This window comes from Arachis hypogaea, chromosome 1, assembly GCF_003086295.3.
Source record: "Arachis hypogaea cultivar Tifrunner chromosome 1, arahy.Tifrunner.gnm2.J5K5, whole genome shotgun sequence".
Lineage (NCBI taxonomy): Eukaryota > Viridiplantae > Streptophyta > Magnoliopsida > Fabales > Fabaceae > Arachis > Arachis hypogaea.
The window spans coordinates 956,021-975,775 of NC_092036.1; positions in this window are offsets into that span (position 1 = coordinate 956,021).

Genomic DNA, 19,755 nt, shown 5'->3' on the forward strand with positions numbered 1-19,755 from the left:
GATAAGGTCAGTACAAGGTCATCTCAATGATCCAAACTACCACCATCTTTATTGATACGTCGAAATGGCCATATTGCCCTTAGATAATGCTTGGTAAGGCATCAGAGACCCTGCCTGTAACAACTGAGGTCAAAGGAGTCATTTCGCTAGAAAAAAATCCATAATAAAAAGTATAATACTAAAATTACTAAGAAAATTGTATTTCCGATAAGAAAAAATTCATAAAAAAATTTAAGTATTCAAAAAAATTATTTTATTTTGACATTTTGCCATTTTTTAAAGTAAATTTGTCGAAGAACTAAGTTTTTTAGGGATCTTGGGAAAAACATATAATCAAATCTTTTTTAAGCATATTAAAGATTTTGTTCATTCATCTATACTTTTGTTAGCAAAAGTACAACCTTTCTAAATTTTTAAATTTAATTCCTAACCTTTTCTTTTAAAAAAATGAAACAAAAATGAAAATAAATTAAAAAAATAAGTGTTTTAGTTGCTGTTAATATACAAATAGATTTTCTTTTTCTAAAGAGTTGAAGTAATTCACTCAAGAATCAATAATAATTAATAGAATTTAATTTTAATACATTAATATCATAAAATAATTTATATATTTATTTAATTATATTCGTTTTTTATTAACTATTCACGTAATTAATATTAAAAATAATTATTTTTATTAATATAATATTGTATAATTAAATATGTATATAAAATTATTTTATATTACGAAGACGTTAAAACTAAATTTTAATCAATAACCCCACGGAAGTAAGATAGAAGAGAAGGAGGCGACACAGAAGTTTGATAAATGGTAGAAATTCAGGTGCAGTTAACTTCATGTGAAGTTAATAATTGATAGTCGTTAAATGATTTGACTGATTTAGCTAAATTTTCATCTAACGATTATCAACTATCAACTTCACGTGAAATCGACTGCACCTGAGTTTTTACCTTGATGAATATGGAATGGTATAAGAGGTGGATGGATGGCACGTGGCATCGGATGAGCAAAGAGACAAGTTAGGTTTAATTTTGTGGGAGACATAGGGCTGTGAAAAGCACCCTTAACCGCTTTAAGGTTTGGCGCTGTTACTGGGATGATGGCCATGTTCATTTTCCCTTTTGGTGTAGCCTTTGATTTTTACAGGTGTTCTTCATGTTTCGCCTTCTTTTACCTGCATTTAATTATCAATCTTGCAATGGCGTTAAGTGTTAACTTTAACTTCTAATCTTTCAATTTATCACCAAATGGATAATGACAGAGTAGAAACGAAGGTAGCAACGGTTTCTCTGATTTCGCATCTTATTACAAGATTGCCCTATTTTATGAGGTGAAAACTCAAGTGAAGTCGATTTCATGTGAAATTGATAAAAATTTAGTCAAATCAGTCAAATCATCCAACAACTCTTAGTATCGACTTCACGTGAAGTCGATTTCACCTGAGTTTCCACCATTTTAAGAACACCGGCTGGTTCATGAATTCTCATCACATGTCTTCGTTTTAATTCTCAAGTAAAAATATGTGTATTAATGTTTGTGTATTATGGGCATTTATTAAAAATTCTCATGTAATATTTTATTTTTTTAATCTTTTGTAGGTGTTCTTAATATATTTAGTGGCTAAACTCAAAATTTAGTAACTAAACTCAAATGCACTTTATTTTTACGTAAAATTTATAATAAAAAATAGTTAAAAAATAATAATTTAATCAAACATATTATTTAATAATTTTTAAATATCAAATTCACAAAATAATAATTATATATCAGCTTTAATTTGAAGTATCTAACATTTGTAGCAATGGTTTAAATAATTTCTATAAAATCATACATTGAAAAAAATTGTACCAATTAACAAATAAATTACACAAAAATATTATGTACATATTAAAAATTAACTATTAAATAAGCTAATGTATTTATTTATGTATTTTGTATAACTTATTTATGGCTGAATTTTGACGTACAACTAGTGTTGTTATAAAAATTATAAGGGCTATATATTTTGCACTTGTAGCTACATTGATTACACACACATGGTTTCTTCTTTCCAAATTATTGCAGCTTATAGCCATTCTAGCTACTAGTCTCCTTACTTTGTATGCGGATACGTAAAAGCTTGAGTTTTGACTTTTGGTCTTTTGCAACACTAGTTCACATCTTTTATTAATTGGTTTTGTTAACTAGACAATAACTTTTGTAAATGATGTAAAAAATAAACTTTAAAATTGATCCAATAAATTAAAAAAATACTCCGTCTTCAAATTATTTCCTAAACTTTAACACTAGAAGAACTATTTGCATACCTAGTGAATTGAACATTCAGCTATTATTAACTGTGCATGAGTAAATCGAATAAAAAAATAACCATCCAATTAAAAATAATCAGCATAATCATCTATATACATATTGAATTGAATATCTGATATATCCATTATTCACATTGTTTAGTATTCTCATGTCTACCTATACTTTTCCTTTATTATTTATTTCAGTTGCCCCTTCCAAAAACATAACATCTTCCAAATTTTGTAGAAGAGAGACATCTTCAATTATTTTTCGTTAAACATGTAAAAGTTAACTAGTTTGTCAACGGAAAGAATAATAAACAATATTTTGGCAAGGCATATCAAATGATTCTCTTAATTCCCAGCTTTAATTTCTCTCTCTGTCTCTCTCTCAAAAAAATTAATATGTTAATTTTCTTGACATCAATTATCTAAGTAATTATTCTTTGAAAATACATCATCTCCAATGTGATGCTTGATAATTATGTTACTACGTTTTTAAAACACATGTTTGATGCTTTCCATATTGGTGCCAAGGGAAATTAAAGGACTTATCTATTTTCTTTTCATGGCAAAGATTGGATGGCGTACAAATGAGCTATTTAATTTCCCCATGTGAACTATGTATGGTGTTCAATTGATTGATGTTACCATTGATCATAAAACTCCTAGAAGCTTAAATATTATATTTCGTATCACCATTTTCTATTTTCCAACGCAGGTGAATGAGCAATCAATTATAAGTTGAAGTTATTACATTTTCTTGGTTAATTTTATTCGGTCCACTTTTATTTTAAGTGTTTGTTATCTTAAAAATTGAGAGTGGAGACAGAAAAAATAAAGACCAAGAGATCATTTATGACTTGTGAATTGATTCTGTCTATAAGACTTTGATCAACCGTCGAGATTATATTTGAGAAGCAACTGGCGGTGATTTTTTGGATAAAAATAAAGACTTGAGTATGAAAGCAGTGTAGTGGTGAAAGTTTATGAGATAATGTAACAAATAGATGGTTTGAAGTTCAAGTAGTCCAGGTTTTTTCATATAAAAAATTCTGTCTAAATATTAGGGTGAGAAATTTGGAGACTAGAAATAAGTTTTCATTGTGTATAAAACACGGATAAACTCCGCAAATATTTTTTTTATCGGCTATATTACGTGTACATTAAAATCAGTTACTAAATCAGTCACTAGTATAAAATATATATTAAAAATAATTAAACCATACATATATTTATACATAAATATATTAATAACTAATTTTAGTAGCTGATTTTGATATATGAATAATATTTTTATTTTTTTATTTTTAATTTTAAATTACAGATTTTGAATTATCGGTGCAGATAAAATTATCTTTTTCTGTTAATTATGAATTTTAACAAAATGGACCATCTAATATTTAAAGAGTTTTATGATTGAAATTGTTGTTAACTTTATATGTTAGGATTATGTTATTTGAAATTAAATATTATAGAAACATACTAAAGACTTGTTGCTTGCATTTATGATTTCGGAAGATTATAACTGCTGCTACATAATAGCATGTTCTGAAATGTAATGTTTGTATTTTTGTGCAATTCTAAGTTTGAGAAGAAATTTTGATATTGTAGTATATAAATATTATATAAACTAATATTTACAATAAAAATAATTTATTACTAATTAAAAATAAAAAAATTGAATAATAAAAAAATCGCAACATTTGAAATTGTCAAAAGCATTTAAAATAATTTCTTTTGTCCTTTTAGCGACGATTTAAAAGTGTCACTAATTTCTATAAAAAAATTGTAACAAAAATTAATGATTTATTAATGGTTTTAAACTGCCGCTAAATTTAACAAACAAAAAAATATTCAAATAAATGTTAAAAATTAGCAATAATTTTATCAACGATTGACTCAAGCCGTTATCAAATAACGCTCAAATTAAAAACAATTTTATAATCATCGCCAAAAATTTTTTACGACTATTAAAATATCGTTAAACAATAAAATTAACCATTACAAAAATACTCTTCTATTATAGTGCAAACACTTCTTCAAAAGTTTTACCACACTAAAAATTTACGTGTTCCTTACAAGAGATTTTAGAAAACATTAAAAATAACTACAAGTTGGAAATTTGCATAAGAGATAGCTAGACAAGGCAAAATAATAATAAAGAAGAACTAGAGAGAGATTTTTTTTTTAAAAAAAAGATATATAGTTATCTGAATAATAATGCGGTTAATTAAATACTGTTGAATAAATAAGTGAAAGATAATGATTCATTTAATCTAACAACTACCATATGTTTATAAAAGAATTGTAATCGATGATAATTTTTTAAATTGTGCAGCAATGCTGGTGAAGAAAATTGTACGGCTTGAATATTTAACTAACGTATATAAATTATTTAAAGCGACTGATGTTTACACAAAATTATTATATAAATTAAACAATCTTCAATTCTCGACCATTTGGTGTGTTAACTGCAGTTATGGCGTTCGCCTAGTTATATAATTAGAAAAAAGATTCACTCCTAGATGAGTTCCATTGAAAGGTTCAACTATATATAAATAACAATAATAAATGACATATGGTTGGTTCCTTGGAATGCAAGTAGGATTATAAATACGAATTTGGAAGAAAGAAAGAAGGAATTGTCTTCCTCCAAATGCAGCTAGCTAGAGCTATATACCCTCTTTTATTTTCGATAATAAGCTGGAGCTATATCCACACATAGCTCTCAATCTTAGAGATCCAATTTGGTTCTCTTTACTCAAACACTCGACTGAGAGAGGGGAAGCAAGACACTATTTCTTTTCTTTAATTGTAAAGAAAATATAGTATATGGAGTTATATATTTGAGTTATTCTAGTATGACTATATTATAGTGATTAACAGTGGTTTTATTATTTTAAAAAATATTATTAAAATTAAAATATTTTTTTATTATTAAACAACACTTTTTAAAATTGTTATTTAAAAAAAAATCAAAATATAACTTTAATTTTAATAATATTTATATTATTATTGTAATCATCCTAGTATAGTCGTACTAGAATAATTTTCCTACATACTTTTATTATAAAAGTGATATATAAATGTATCTATCTCATATCAAACTAAACATAAATATCAATATATTAATAACTTATTTTATATCAAGATGAAATTAACATGTTTAATAATATAAATGTCCATTATAACGAAGTTTTTTACTGAGAAGTTGAAAAGGAAGGCAATAAAAGATAAAGTAGTAACAGAAAAAAAAGACAGATGATAAAGAATGTTACAAGATATCTGTTTCAACAGCAGGATAAGGAGCTGTCATCAGACATCGCTACAAGAATGAGTTTCGTAGAATGATAGAGTAAAAAATAGAACATTAGGATACAAATTATTTTAGTTTGAAGTAAACATTTAGTTGAATTTAATTATGCAATACTTTGTCTTTGGATTTGTTTTATTGATATTTTTATAAATATATTATTTTATTTTGCAAATATTTTTTTGTTTTTGTCACAAGTTTAGATTTTAGGGTTGAAAAAATTAAAATTTAAAATATGAAAAAATCCAAAAAATACAAAAAATATATATCTATAATATTTTTAAAAAAATCCGCAATTTAAAAAAAAACCCTAAATTTTTTAAATTTAGAAGCGATTTTAAACCCCCCAAAAAGAGTAATAAAAATTGAAAAATACGTCCTAGATTATTGAGGCGGTTTGTAATTGCCGCTAACCATGCTTGAAACCCATAGTTTCATATTGCGGCAGTTTTAAAATTGCTGCAAAACAGCCGTAAACTTTAGAAAGACAATGTTAAATAGCGACGGTCCGTAACCGCTAATAAACATTCGCGAAAACGTGACACTCGCATTTTGTGATGATTTTTTAATTAGCTGTTGCAAAATATTGATTCAGCAGTGGTTATACCAGCAGTTGCTGGAAATCACCGTAAAACCTTATCCCTACGCCAATAATTAGGACGATTTACTAAGCCGACGGCCTTTGATTTTGTGGCAGTTTAAAACTGCCGCTAATCATAAAAAAAACTGCCGCAATATAAAGCCTCTCTTGTTAACAAAATATGTGTTAACTCACACCACCTAGGATAAATTAATATACCAACTTCCTCTTCTTTCTCTTCATTCCCTCCTTTACTCTGCTATAGTGCTTTATCTTATCCTCTGTATATATGTGTATGTAAATATAGTGTAAACTGTTAAGCTTTTATATATATATATAGAATTCTATTATGTCTGTGTTTATAATGATTATAGTAATTATAAAATATTATTAAAATTAAAATTATATTTTTTATATTTTGATAGTATTTTTAATATCTTTTAAAAAATATTGTTAAATAATAAAAAATGTTATTTTAATTTTAACTGTATTTTTTAAAATAATATTAAAATGATCTTTTAAAAATTTGAATTTAAAAATTTTGTTAAAAATTTCAACTGTCAACCCAACACATTTTCATGGGAATGTCGTCTTTCGTTCATGAATATAAATGAGAACCCCAGGGATATAGTGCTCGACTCACTCTTGTGACTCGAAAGGATGTGAGTGGGATATCCTACCACAGACCTCATATCTCAATGTAAGTGGGATTAACCACTGTCCTTATACCAGTGATGCGACCTCGACAAGCGGGATTAACTAGTGTCCTTGCCAGGCACATAGCGACTCAACACTCTCAGCATAAAACAGTATACAATAATAGTTCTCAATGATGACCCTTAGTATTCAACAATTTCCTCATTCAACTCCGAGTTTCAAACTCGCCTTAACCATCAATTTTTCTCAAGTCCTCAAATTCATCATCAATATAGTACTGTCACAATACACAATTAGTTCGTCCTTAGAACTTCAGAAACCTAAGTCTCCGTCTTCTAAAATTCATAACAGAAAATCACCCATATAAATCACTAACTCATCTTTACTAATTTTAGAGTCTAATTACTAGCTAAGAGTCTAAACTAGAAGTCAAAAAAGTTTAGAAAGCTAGAGAACCCTTAAAAATGAAGAAAAATCAATTTTCAGCAAAACAGGGGGTCTCACGTACGCGAACCCTTGTCCCACGTATGCGAACCCATGTCCTGCGTACGCACATAGTTGAAAAAGGGTGGTCGCGTACGTGACACCCTACTCGTGTACGCAAGTATCCAAAACATAATGGAATCCTTGCGTACGCATGGGTTAAAATTGAGCTTCCACGTACGCAAGCACTCCGAGACTTTGAAAATTTTGTAAAGTTGCAGAAATCATATTTTTATACCGAACTTCAAACTCGCATAACTTTTTCGTTTTAAAACATTTTTTGTCCATTCTTCGAACGTCTAAAAGCTCTCGGACCCAACTTTCTTTTAAATTAAATTTTGTCAAAAACAAAGGTTCGGAGTCCAAATTATGCCTCGTCAAATTTTATCAAAAATCAAGTTTTACACAAAATCATCAAAGTTTTCTAGTTTCCAAAATCTCAAAACCAAACCAATCAAAACCTACTCAATTTCATCACCAAACACTACCACATACTACAATTTACCATTTCATTGAACTTCAATTATTTCCACACCTATTTCACTCAATTTTTCTACCTCTTTCTACCATAATTCAACAAAACCCACAATTTCTAAATCAAGAGCTCAATATTAACAATTTTGCACAATTCAACTCTTCATCATAAACATCATTCATCCTATATCATCATCAATTCTCAAAATTATCATCATTCAATCCCAAACTCAATAATCAATATCATTCATTAACAACAACATCATGCATCTTCAATTCAACAATTATCAACAACTAATTCAATCCTATCCTAAGGTCTACTAGTATAAGGTTCAAGAAACATTACATATTACATTGAAAAAATTAAAACCATACTTTGACCGATTCTCTATATGCACAAAATCACCAAATTTGATTCTAACAAGCTTTCAATCACCAACACCACTTCCAAAGTCACCAAATATATCAAGCTATACATACTAATATCCCTAACATCAATACCTAGAATTCACAATATATCAAATCGCAAGGGTTTTTGAGAAATTTTACCTTAATCACAGAAATTGGGGATGAAACCCAATGATTTATTACTATTCATTGGCACCTAAACAACCAAATCACAAAAATTCACTTAAAAGCCAAACCTCAAATTTGAAATTCACTTAAGACAGAGAAAGGGAGTATGAAACTCTAAATCGTACCAAAAAAGTGATTAGAACTGACAGGCTCGACAAGAGCTTCGCATAACTGCAAATAGGACGCGAATCGGAGTACCGTAACTCAAGTTATGATCTATTAAAGGGAATTGTGAATAGTGTTTGGTGGCTCTCCTCTCTTCTTACTTGACAGCTGTTAAGGTTTGTTCATGGAGTGTTATGATGCTGATTGGGTTTATTTTACACACTTATTATATATGTTGGGTTTGGTTCCAACTTAGACCCGATCCAACCTGTTTACGTTTTTGGCCTGTTTGACCCAATTTAGGACAAAACATTTAGAATTAGCGCCTGATTTTCAACTTTACTTATTTTCCTAAGTTTCTCTACAATTTTTATTACTCTCACGCGGTTTTTTTACACAATTTTTTGCAAAAATTATATTTTTCCATTTAAAAAAATTCACTAAATTCAAATCTTACCTCTAAATTTTCAAATTCACATTCTAAATTTTTGAACTTATTTTAAGTAATTAAATTATTATTTTATTTTATTTTAAGCGGTAATTAGCTACCGATTCTTACAACTTGTATATTTAATCTAAGTTTTTTATGGAACGTTTAAGTATCTATTTAGAAAGTACATGTAAAAAATAGAGTGAAATTCATTCTCTAAATCTTTTTTTATTTTTTTAAAAAAAGATTGATTATTCACACAAAAAATCTACTTGATAAATTGATATAGTAAAGTTTATCTTATTTTTATAATCATGTACCAAAAATTGCTTAAAAAGTATGATCTCTAATGTTTTATTTGTTTAAAAAATTCTCAATTTCTCTATGTATAGACGATTAATTTCTTTATGAAATAAAAAACTTTGAAAATTGATTTAATAACCAAAAATTATTAAATAAAGCTAAATTGTATGATAAAAAATTCTTTAAAAAATTTATTTTGAGATATTATTCAGATAAAATTGTAAAAATATAGTAAATTCTCTAAACCCCTTGTCTTTAGTTAGTTATTTTAAACTCGGAAATAAAAAGTAGTTTGAAAATCTTAAACCTTCCGTTCGTCTTCCATTCTTCTCCTTCAAAATTTTTACCCTTAATTTCCTTTAGCAACTTCAGAACACACCCTTCCTAAATAAAGAGTATAATTATTAAAGTTCACGTTATAGGTGCAAGTGCCGCACTGCTTTGGGAAAGCTATAGAATAAACAGTAGTAGCCATCCCTTTGTTCTTTTTGGCGGTTAAACTTTGTAAAGTGGAAAGGGCCACATCGCATTGGCTCTCTTTACCCATTTTCCATTTTCGCATGGCACTATGTGATTCATGGTTTCAAACAGGAAAAGCATAATTAAAATCTCACCATCTCAAAATACCTTTATTTTATGAATCCAACACACGCACACTATGACACTAACTCCTCCTAAAGTGCATATGGAATTATATATATCACACATCTCAACGGCTCATTTTTTTTTTTTTAATATGAAAGAGATGTGTGCTTTTGTTTGAAATAGGTTTTTTTTTTTTATATGCCGGAGAGTGGACGCTGCAGATATGGTAAACTCAATATGTCATAACGTGCTGATTTAACATGCATGGAATGTATTGGACATGTGTCAACATTAGAGGCAACACACTACATGCATGTTGGACACGTGACAGATATCAGGACAACACACTACATGCGTGTTGTATATGTGTCAATTACCAATTTATTGTGATTCTACCATGTAACCTACGAGGTGGATATTCTGCCTACAAAATCGAAACTCGTTACCATTTTACTACATTGCAAGATTTATGTTTTAGTGAATTGTTGGTGTTATGGAAGGTACTGTAAATATAGTGGTTTATCACCACAGTGAGATTATACGAAATACATGAGAGGGTGAGTTTTGCGCATGAGAATTCATTTTTGTTTGTGGTTCCATGCACTATGACATTCGTAGAATTACAGTACGGTCTCAGTCAAAGCATAGAGAGTAATATTTTAAAGAATGTGAGCAATAATTTCTACAGGAGTCAAGTTATCGTGTTTGGCGGCCTAATACAATTTGAGATTATGCCGATCATTGACGAAACAAGTATCCAACAGATGTTTTATATTCACAACCAAACTCAGGTGTAACACCCAAAGATTAAATTGTATGTTGAGTTTAAACATATAGATGTGGATGGGATTTAACATGACTCAACGTGCAAGATTACAGAGTTGAAGCATACGAAGGAATGAATAATGATAGTGAAGAGGAGTTCGAAGCTATGTACGAAGCCGGTGACGAGGACGAGGACAAGGACGGCGATGGGGGAGGTGAGACAGTCAGGGAAACTATAGTAGTTTCACCCGCAGTCAGTCAACCCATGGACGTTCCACATTCTATGCGTAGCTTGGATCTTGATGCCATGCATGCACCGGAGTTCCCCGAATATGCAAACATAGATACGTGATGAGTGGGTAATATATTTTCGTTAATTTTTTTGGACGGATCGATGATGATAGTTTATTTTTCTATAGGTGTTGTTGATCCTGAGGATGTGGAGTTCAGGATCAAAATGGAATACAATTCTTGAAATCAGCCATCGCAACAATTCGGAGTTACACTATCTCCAAAGGAGTCGATTACGTTATTTATGAAACCAAGCCACAAACGTTCTATGCAAAATGTAAGACTTATAGACGTGGGTGCAATTGGATTATCCGAGCCAACGTGATACAGAAGAAAGGTTGTTGGGAGATTCGGAGATACAATGGGAGGCACACGTGTTCCATAGGGAATGATTTTACAGGATCACTCAGTTAGACTCAAACACGGTTGCTAAGGCTATGAAGCCATTGGTTGAATCTGACCCATCCATAAAGGTAAAATCTATAATTGTGGAATTTCAAGAAAGGTTCAACTACACCATTAGTTACCGAAACGCTTGGTTGAAAAAGTAGAAGTCAATAGCCAAAGTTTTCAATATATGGAAAGAATCTTACCAAACTTTGCCATTGTGGTTCTCGATAATGGTTCAAAAGATGCTTGATTCACAATTCATCGGAGGAGCTCTCACTCGATGATTGTTTCTGAAATAAAGATTATAGAGTTTAAGATAAAAATTCTAGAAGAATGATCGATAGAGAAAATTGACCAAGCTGTTACCTTTGTTGATTTGGTGGTCTTGATGGAAATTTTCTGCGCTTTTTTGTATTGGTTGTTTAGAGGTTTCGGTAGGCTCGATTTTTCTTTCTTGAGTTTTTTTTGGACATGCTTAGTGACTCCTGGAGGGGTTTTAATCAAGGATTCTTTTATTTTTTGCAAAGAGCGATTGTAGCGAGAGTAATAATTGCTCCATCATTCAATGAAGGATTTGGTGACAAAGTCATTATGAATGTAAGGAAGATAAAAATAATGGCTCCGATTCTTGTCATTGATGTCGAGACATCTTTTGATATCTTCTCTCGATTTGAATTCAAAATGGCAAAGAGCTTTGCCTTTTTGAGAAAAAGGAGCTGGAAGAACTTGTGAAAAACACATTTGTCTTGCAACATAATGAGGAGCATATATAGAGGGTCATTTTAAATTTTTCTTTTTGTATTGAGGTATTCCTGTGGGGAACACCTAAGCAACAAGAAAGTTGGCCCAAATAGTTTTGCTCAGAGCATTGTCATCATCATCATTAGAGAAAAGGAGGCGTTGAAACCAAGCTGGACCATAGTTTCGATTTAGAAAGGGTGTGAGCATCAAATCATCATTTCAAAAACTTTTGTTTGAATGAAGTTTTGAAAATACTTCCCAAGATAGCTCTTCAGTCGAAGTGGCGTCTTTGAAGTTTGGTTGGAATGTGACCAATCGAAAACCTTCGATATGCTATTTTTCTGAAGTGGTGATTCCTTCTTGTTTCATATGTTTCTCAAAAATGGCATTTAGCAAGAGTTGTAAGAGCCAAAGAGGACCTCCCGCACTAATCGAAGACTTCTTGCAAAGGCTGTCGACTAAGTGCCCCAGATCATCATATAGATTCCCCAAGATTAGTTTGGCCAAATTGAATTTATGGCCTTCATGGAGTAGGGCAGCTAGAAGGATAAACAATTTCTACATCGAGATACTTCTCGAGCAAAAGATAATAGCGTTCAAGCAGTAATACAAAAAGGTCACTACGCTCTCGTCATCTGTAACAGGACTATCTTCATGACCCATATGTGTTTGATAAAGTCACCGTAAGAACTTTTCTGAATTATCTTGTAAGATTTTGTAAGTTTTATATCGAATGTAGCCACAAGATTAGCCATCGAGAGCCCGAAAATGGCAGATTCATCGAAAAGTGTGGGTCCGATCATTCGACAAGGAACATGAAAGTTGTTTGTGGTTTCATTCCAAAAATAGAGCGCAACACCAATCATCCAGTGGTGAGTGGTTGAGTTTAACTGAAAAAGGTGGAGAAGTTCGTGAATACCTAATGCTCTCCAAACTTCACTTTTTACTAGTTTGAGCTGTTGGTACTAGGTAAGGAAATCATCAATTTTGGAAGTGACTTTGGAATCGTTTCTAAAGGATTTTTTACCCTCGATGAAAGGCACTATGAAGAGAGTTTGTTGAATAAACAAATCTTCCCCTTTGACACTTGGGAAGAAATGGGCATTCTTTTTGGTTTGCTCTAAGGTCTGTAAAGGACCAACGAAGCAACAAGTATCGTCTTCAACAGTAAAAGGGATAAGGAACCTTTTGTCATTTGGTATGCTCTCAAGATCTTCAATGACAGTGTCATTGAATTGAGACAATATCTTTAGGTCAAATTGTTCGAAAGTCTCAATCATAGTTTATTTACCTTTGTCTTGGGTAGTTGAAGTTCCTGAAACTGAGAAAGAAGCCATTGATGTGTGTAGAAAGAAAGAGAAAAAATTGATATTGATTTATTTCCGAAGGAAAGACCACGAGAAATCTAAGGGAAAGATTGGTAAAGTTATTGAAAGGAGATGTATTTAAAAAGAAGAATGAAAATTGGGAGACGAAAGGTCAATGTTATATAACGGTGAGAATTTTGTTAAGTGAAAGTAAAGAGGGTAAGTAACATTTTTGACGTTTTATATTTCACTGTTTGAAAATTTGAAAAAAAGGAGAAACTTCTTTGAGAAGGTAAATTGGCAAAGAGAGAGATGGTGAGTAATGGAGAACGTGCCGTAATGGACGGTTAATGAATTTCATTTAAATCAAATTTGTTAATTTAAGTGGTAAAGTTAAGTCGAATAGGATTAAGCGTTTCGTTTTCAAATGATATGAAAAGACACATTAATTCTAAGAGGACAATTTATTGATCGAAAAATGTAATTTCGAAGACACTTAGGTCAAGGTATAATAAATATTTTTTCGAAGGATGTGATCCTGATCAAGAAGGATTCATCGAAAAGAGGAGGTAGAAGTCAATCGATAAATAAACTTGATCGAGGAAAAAGAACATTTAGAGCTGATTGTTGGCAGTTATCCACGTTATACAAAAATAGCGGGAATAGTTACTCAAAGAATAGTGCAGGTGGGAGTTACACTTGAATCTGATTGATCGAAGACTTCAATAAATAGGTGAAAGATCAAGGAAACAAGGGTTGAAAACTCTTTTCAGAAAACACTCTCGCACACTCATATTTTTCAATGAATTTTTGAGTTTGCTAAGAGTTTTTTTTTTCTATAGGATTCCTTCCACTATCTTTTAAATTATCTTTAAATTTCTTGTAATTTTTATTTTTCTTGTAAATTTACTTTTCAACTAATTTATCTTTTCTGTTCAATTTTAAGATTCAATACTTTATTTATGATTTCAAAAATCCTTCGATCTCATTCAAGGCAGTTTACTACTTTTATTTAATTTCAATTCAATTTATTTTAATTCTAGTGAATTTATTTTCAAGTTTACTTTATTTACCTTTTTGATTTTATTTTATTGTTTTGTCCGATCGAAAGACCTTTTTGATGCACTTTTAAAAATTGGTACATATTCATAAGAGGAGTAGGTTTCGCTTTCAAACTATTAGATATAAAAATATATTCGATTTGCTAAAAATCGATAAAATAGGTGTAAATTAAAAATTTTAAGGACAAAATTAAAGTAAAATAAAATTTAAAAATATTTTTAAAATTTTTGTGAAACTTTAAAAATAAAAAATATATTTTATCCTATTCTTAGCATATAAATATGATGGTAAATACTCAAAATGAATTCTAAAAAACTATATGTGTATCAATTTAATCATAAAACTATTAGAGCCTCAAATTGATTCTCTTAAAAAAAAAAAAATTATAGTTATATTAATCATTTTATCATCTAAATAATCACACGTGTTATAGATCATTATGATCCTTATATAATTCGCAAAAGGACTAATATTTAGAAGGCCAAAACTAATACACGGTAATTTTTTAGAAATTATTTTAAACATTTATCCTATATATTTCTAATTGTAGGTAACATAAATATGAATATTTTATTCTTAGATTAACATGATGTAGATCGACACACACAACAACAATAACAATAATTATTCTGGTTAAGAACTATTCATAATGATGATTAATTCGTTGAACAGAGAGTTGATATTTCGATGTCGAATAGAGAGTGATATATCTGTAAAGACTCCAATAATTAAATTACTACTCTGAGATTCAAAAGATACAATAATTTAAATTAGAAAAAATAATTTGAGACTCTTACTTCTATAGTTTTTAACGGGTAAATTAAAAAGAAAATCTTCTGCTGATTTTCTCCTGTTTTTATGGGATATAATTTTTTTTTAGATATGTATGCTCCATAAATAGGCCAAGTGAGCATCTCCACACCCAATTTAAGAATTGGATCGTAACAACAATAATAATAATAAGAATAACGTTATATATTTAAATTTTTTATTAACTATATTTAATTAAGTTAGTTTAATTTAATAAAATTAATTATAATTAATATTATTTTAAATTTTATTATTTAATTTGATTAGATTTAATTCGAAAAAATATTTAGTTTGATCCTTAAAATTACACTCAAATTTCAATTTAGTCTTTAAAATTTCAATTGTTTCAATTTAGTTCTTAACTTTTCAATTGATTTTTTGACGAAAACTATTGCAGAAACTAACGTGATTAAAATTTAAAAAGTTTAAAGACTAAACTAAAGTAATTAAAATTTTAAATACTAAATTAAAGTTTGAATATAATTTTAGAGACCAAATTAAATATTTTCTCAATTAATTCATAAAAAACTTAAGATAGCTCGTGAATGATTATGATAACGACGATGATATGATTTATCACATAGATAGCTGGTGAATGAAGTGTAATTTTTCCTAGCCCACCTTTTTTAAGACTCTTTGATGTGCATCGCATCAACTAGCTAGGCGCCCTTCCTAGAACGCCTGGACGTGTTCTTCCAACACTTAATTTGTTGACAAATTTGCTGATTATTAGTATTACACGTAGTGCTTAATTTTTCCGCATAAATTATTATTATTATTATTATTATTATTATTATTATTATTATTATTATTATTATTATTATTACACCTTACACGTAAAGGATCTGCGTCTCTCTATATACATATATACACCTCATATCAGCTAGCGTTTTTTTAGTGGACATTATTGAAAAATAAATATTTGTTAACATGTAATATTTTTTATATGTATAATTGATAAAAAATATTTTACTTCTGTTTCTTTTTAGTTACTTTGTATGTCTTATTTTCTTTGCATAGTAAATGTTTATCGTTCACTTTTTAATAACACTTAAATTTTATTAATATTTGAATAAGTCATATGTATTTAATTTATTTCTCTCTTATTGATTTTTAGCGTCAAATAATTTTACTGCCAAAATGAATATAAAAAGGTATATACGAAAAGAAGTTTACATAGAAAATTTGTATCTATATTGTTATGGAAAGTCACCAGATTAAAGTAGAAATGTAACCATCCGAATACTAAGGATAATAAATATAAAAACTTAAATTGATTTTGAAATTCACCAAGAATTGAACTTTTGACCTTTTAGATCTAGAGCTCTAATACTATGACATGATACCACTCATCCCAAAAATATCAACTGATGAAAAAAAGTAACACTAATAATTATATTTTTAATATTCTCTAAACCTCCATTGTACACATTATTATGTATAAGTACGACAATAACAAAGAAATGTTGTCATTCTTGTATTTAAAGGGAATCATTCTATTGTCTCGTAAAATAAACAAATAATAGAATATATTCAATCTAATAATTTATAAGAAATTTTAGCGGCAGCAATTTTGTGCTCAAAACTATAATTTTTATACTTATTGCATGGATGTTTGACAAATTTGTGCACATAGACTTATGCTTGATTAATGCACACATGAACTAAGTATATTTTGCGTACACAAAAATCAGTAATAAATAAAGTTTATATGATCAATATGTTTTCTTCGAACACTTAATATTTAATATATAGTAAAAAAAATTTTAAAACACTTTGTTTCTTAACAAGTATTTCTTCTTAAGAAGTTTTCCAAAATTATTTTCGTAAGACAAATTACTCTCTTTATTATTTTAAAAGGGACTACTATAAAGGGTTGACAAGAGAATAAAACATATTTTATGAAGATGTGATAATCTTTTTTTTTTGGACAAATTTTTTGAGTAAATGTGAAAGATTTATTATCATCCCTGCTATAAAGAATAAATTTGTGAAGTCTGTAATATCAAAATAGATAATATTCACAAGCAATAAGTGGGCTAAACTATTATAGATAGTTATCAAAGCTTAAATCGATATGTCAATAAAGACGTTGGACCCTATTAAAAAGTAAAATATGAAGTCTTACATCGTCTGAAGAGGAAAATGAAACATATCTTACTAAAATGTGGATACCACTTCAGTGAATACGCTTTGATGGGTCAATGAGGGTTTGCCATCATTTTTACATTCAAGAATAAAACTGTGAGACCCAGAATGTCAAATTTAAAAATATTCTCAAACGGGAGAATTGGATTGTTAAAACTAATTAATTTTTCTTATAATTATAATATTTTTAGAAGTCTAATTGTCTTATAATAAAATTTGTTAGAAAATTATTTATCCAACAAATATGTTAAAAATTTGATTCAAAATTATAGAGGAATCAATTTGTCTAGTGTGAATAATTCTTAAGAATTTTTAGCGAATAAACATTTGTTTAAAAAAAAAAAAACTAAAATCTTTTTATAAAAAATTTACTGCAGATGAATTTGGATGATTACTCTAATTTTTATTTTACTCTTGCTCATTTTCTTTCGATCAGATTATCATAAAATATATTTTGAGAGATAACATATATGTATATATAATTTATAAAAAACCAAAATTTCTTATATGAAATTTACTGGGATAAATTTGGATGATTATTCTAATTTTACTTTACTCTCGCTTATTTTCTTTCGTTCGGATTATCATAAAATATATTTTGAGATAACAATAATATATAAACAATTCATGCTTTTAAGGATGGATCTAGGAATTTTAATATGAAAATGTTAAATTTTAGATGAATTTTTTAATTATTTTTGTCATATTTTTTAATTTTATAAAAACAATTTAGACATATATATAATTTATAATTATTGAGTTAGCTTTTCAAAAGGTTTATCAATATATATTAAACAAAATTATAAATTCTTTTTCACAATTTTATTTTTAGTATGACAGCTATATAAAAAAATATCAATAGTACATTATGAAATTATAAAATATCAATAATTTATAGTGTGTTTAGTTAAAAAATTATTATATATCTTATTAATTAAAATTAATTCTTTTAAAAATATTTAAAAATTTTAAAATAAATTATAAACTATTAATTATATAAAAGACATAGTACCTTTATAGAATATCTTTATAAATTTTTTTTAGCAATGTAAATTTAGAAGAAAAATAAATATTTTTTATAAGAAAAAAATATCTAAAGTATTCAATATAATTATCAAAATATAACTACATAAGTTATGATTAATATTTTACAATAATATAAATATTAAATATGTTAAATATTAAAAAATAAATATTATTTTTTAAAAATAAATATAGAAATTATTATATAAAAATTAATTTAAAAGGTATAAAATTTAAGAGTATAATATTAAATTGGTTAAATAAAAAATATTAATAAATTAAATAATTAAGACGAATTCATCACATAATAAAAAATAATATATATAAAATTATTGAATTACATAATATTTTTTACTTTTTTAAATATATATCTTATTTATAAATATAGTTTCTTAAAATTTTGCAAAGATTAAGATTTCTCTCTAAATCCATCATGCTTGCTTCAAACATTAACGGGTGAGCACTAGGAAACAACATATGAATCCTTGTTAGTTACCCAAATAACACTACAAGCACAACATATACCATAGCGGCAATGAATATTAAAGTCCAATTTGAGTAAGCAACTTAATTAAATTTTTTTTGATAAAATTACTTAAACAATAAATAATTCTGTTAAAAGTAATTTATAAATAAATTATTTTGTATTTAGATTTTTAATTCTAAAAGTACTTATTTTATAAAAATGTGATAAAAAGTAGAAGAATTATGAGAGAAGTCATTTTTTTAAATTTCTCTATAAGTTCCTAAATAGTTTTTTAGAAAGTTGCAATTTGATTTTAAAAATTACACTATACATTAATACTACTACTTTTCATAAATCAAAAATAAAAAAAATTACTTCTAAAATTTTTTAAACGAACCCTAAAAATTAAATTCACAAAACGACTCCAAAAACAAACTCACAAACGATCCAATAATTACTAAATCTGTGATATCGAAAAAAACCAAACACGAAGGCAAGTGAAACACGATGAGCAAATACGCCTCATCGCCCTCTACCATGCTTGGAGCATCAAAAAGACATCTACACTTTGAAAAGATAAATTACTACCTTAATCTCTCACCTTATCCCATAAGATATATATGGGTTATTTTAATTTAATTTAAATTATTTTTGATAAATAATTTATAAATTAAATACTAATACAACCACTTAATTATTGTATACAAAGACATGTCCTGATTTTAATATATCAAGAAATACTTGACTTACCTAAATATTGAGTCACACAAAACTAAATAGATAAAATCATTAGGTGTAATGAGCTATTGAGCTAGTGATGATTCATGACCATCAATCTTAGTGGTATTTTAGAGGTAATAATATTATAGCAAAAGGTAAATGGTCCTTAATAAGCAGCCATCACATACATTTGCTAATAACCTAAATCTTATGAATACGATGATATATATCTGT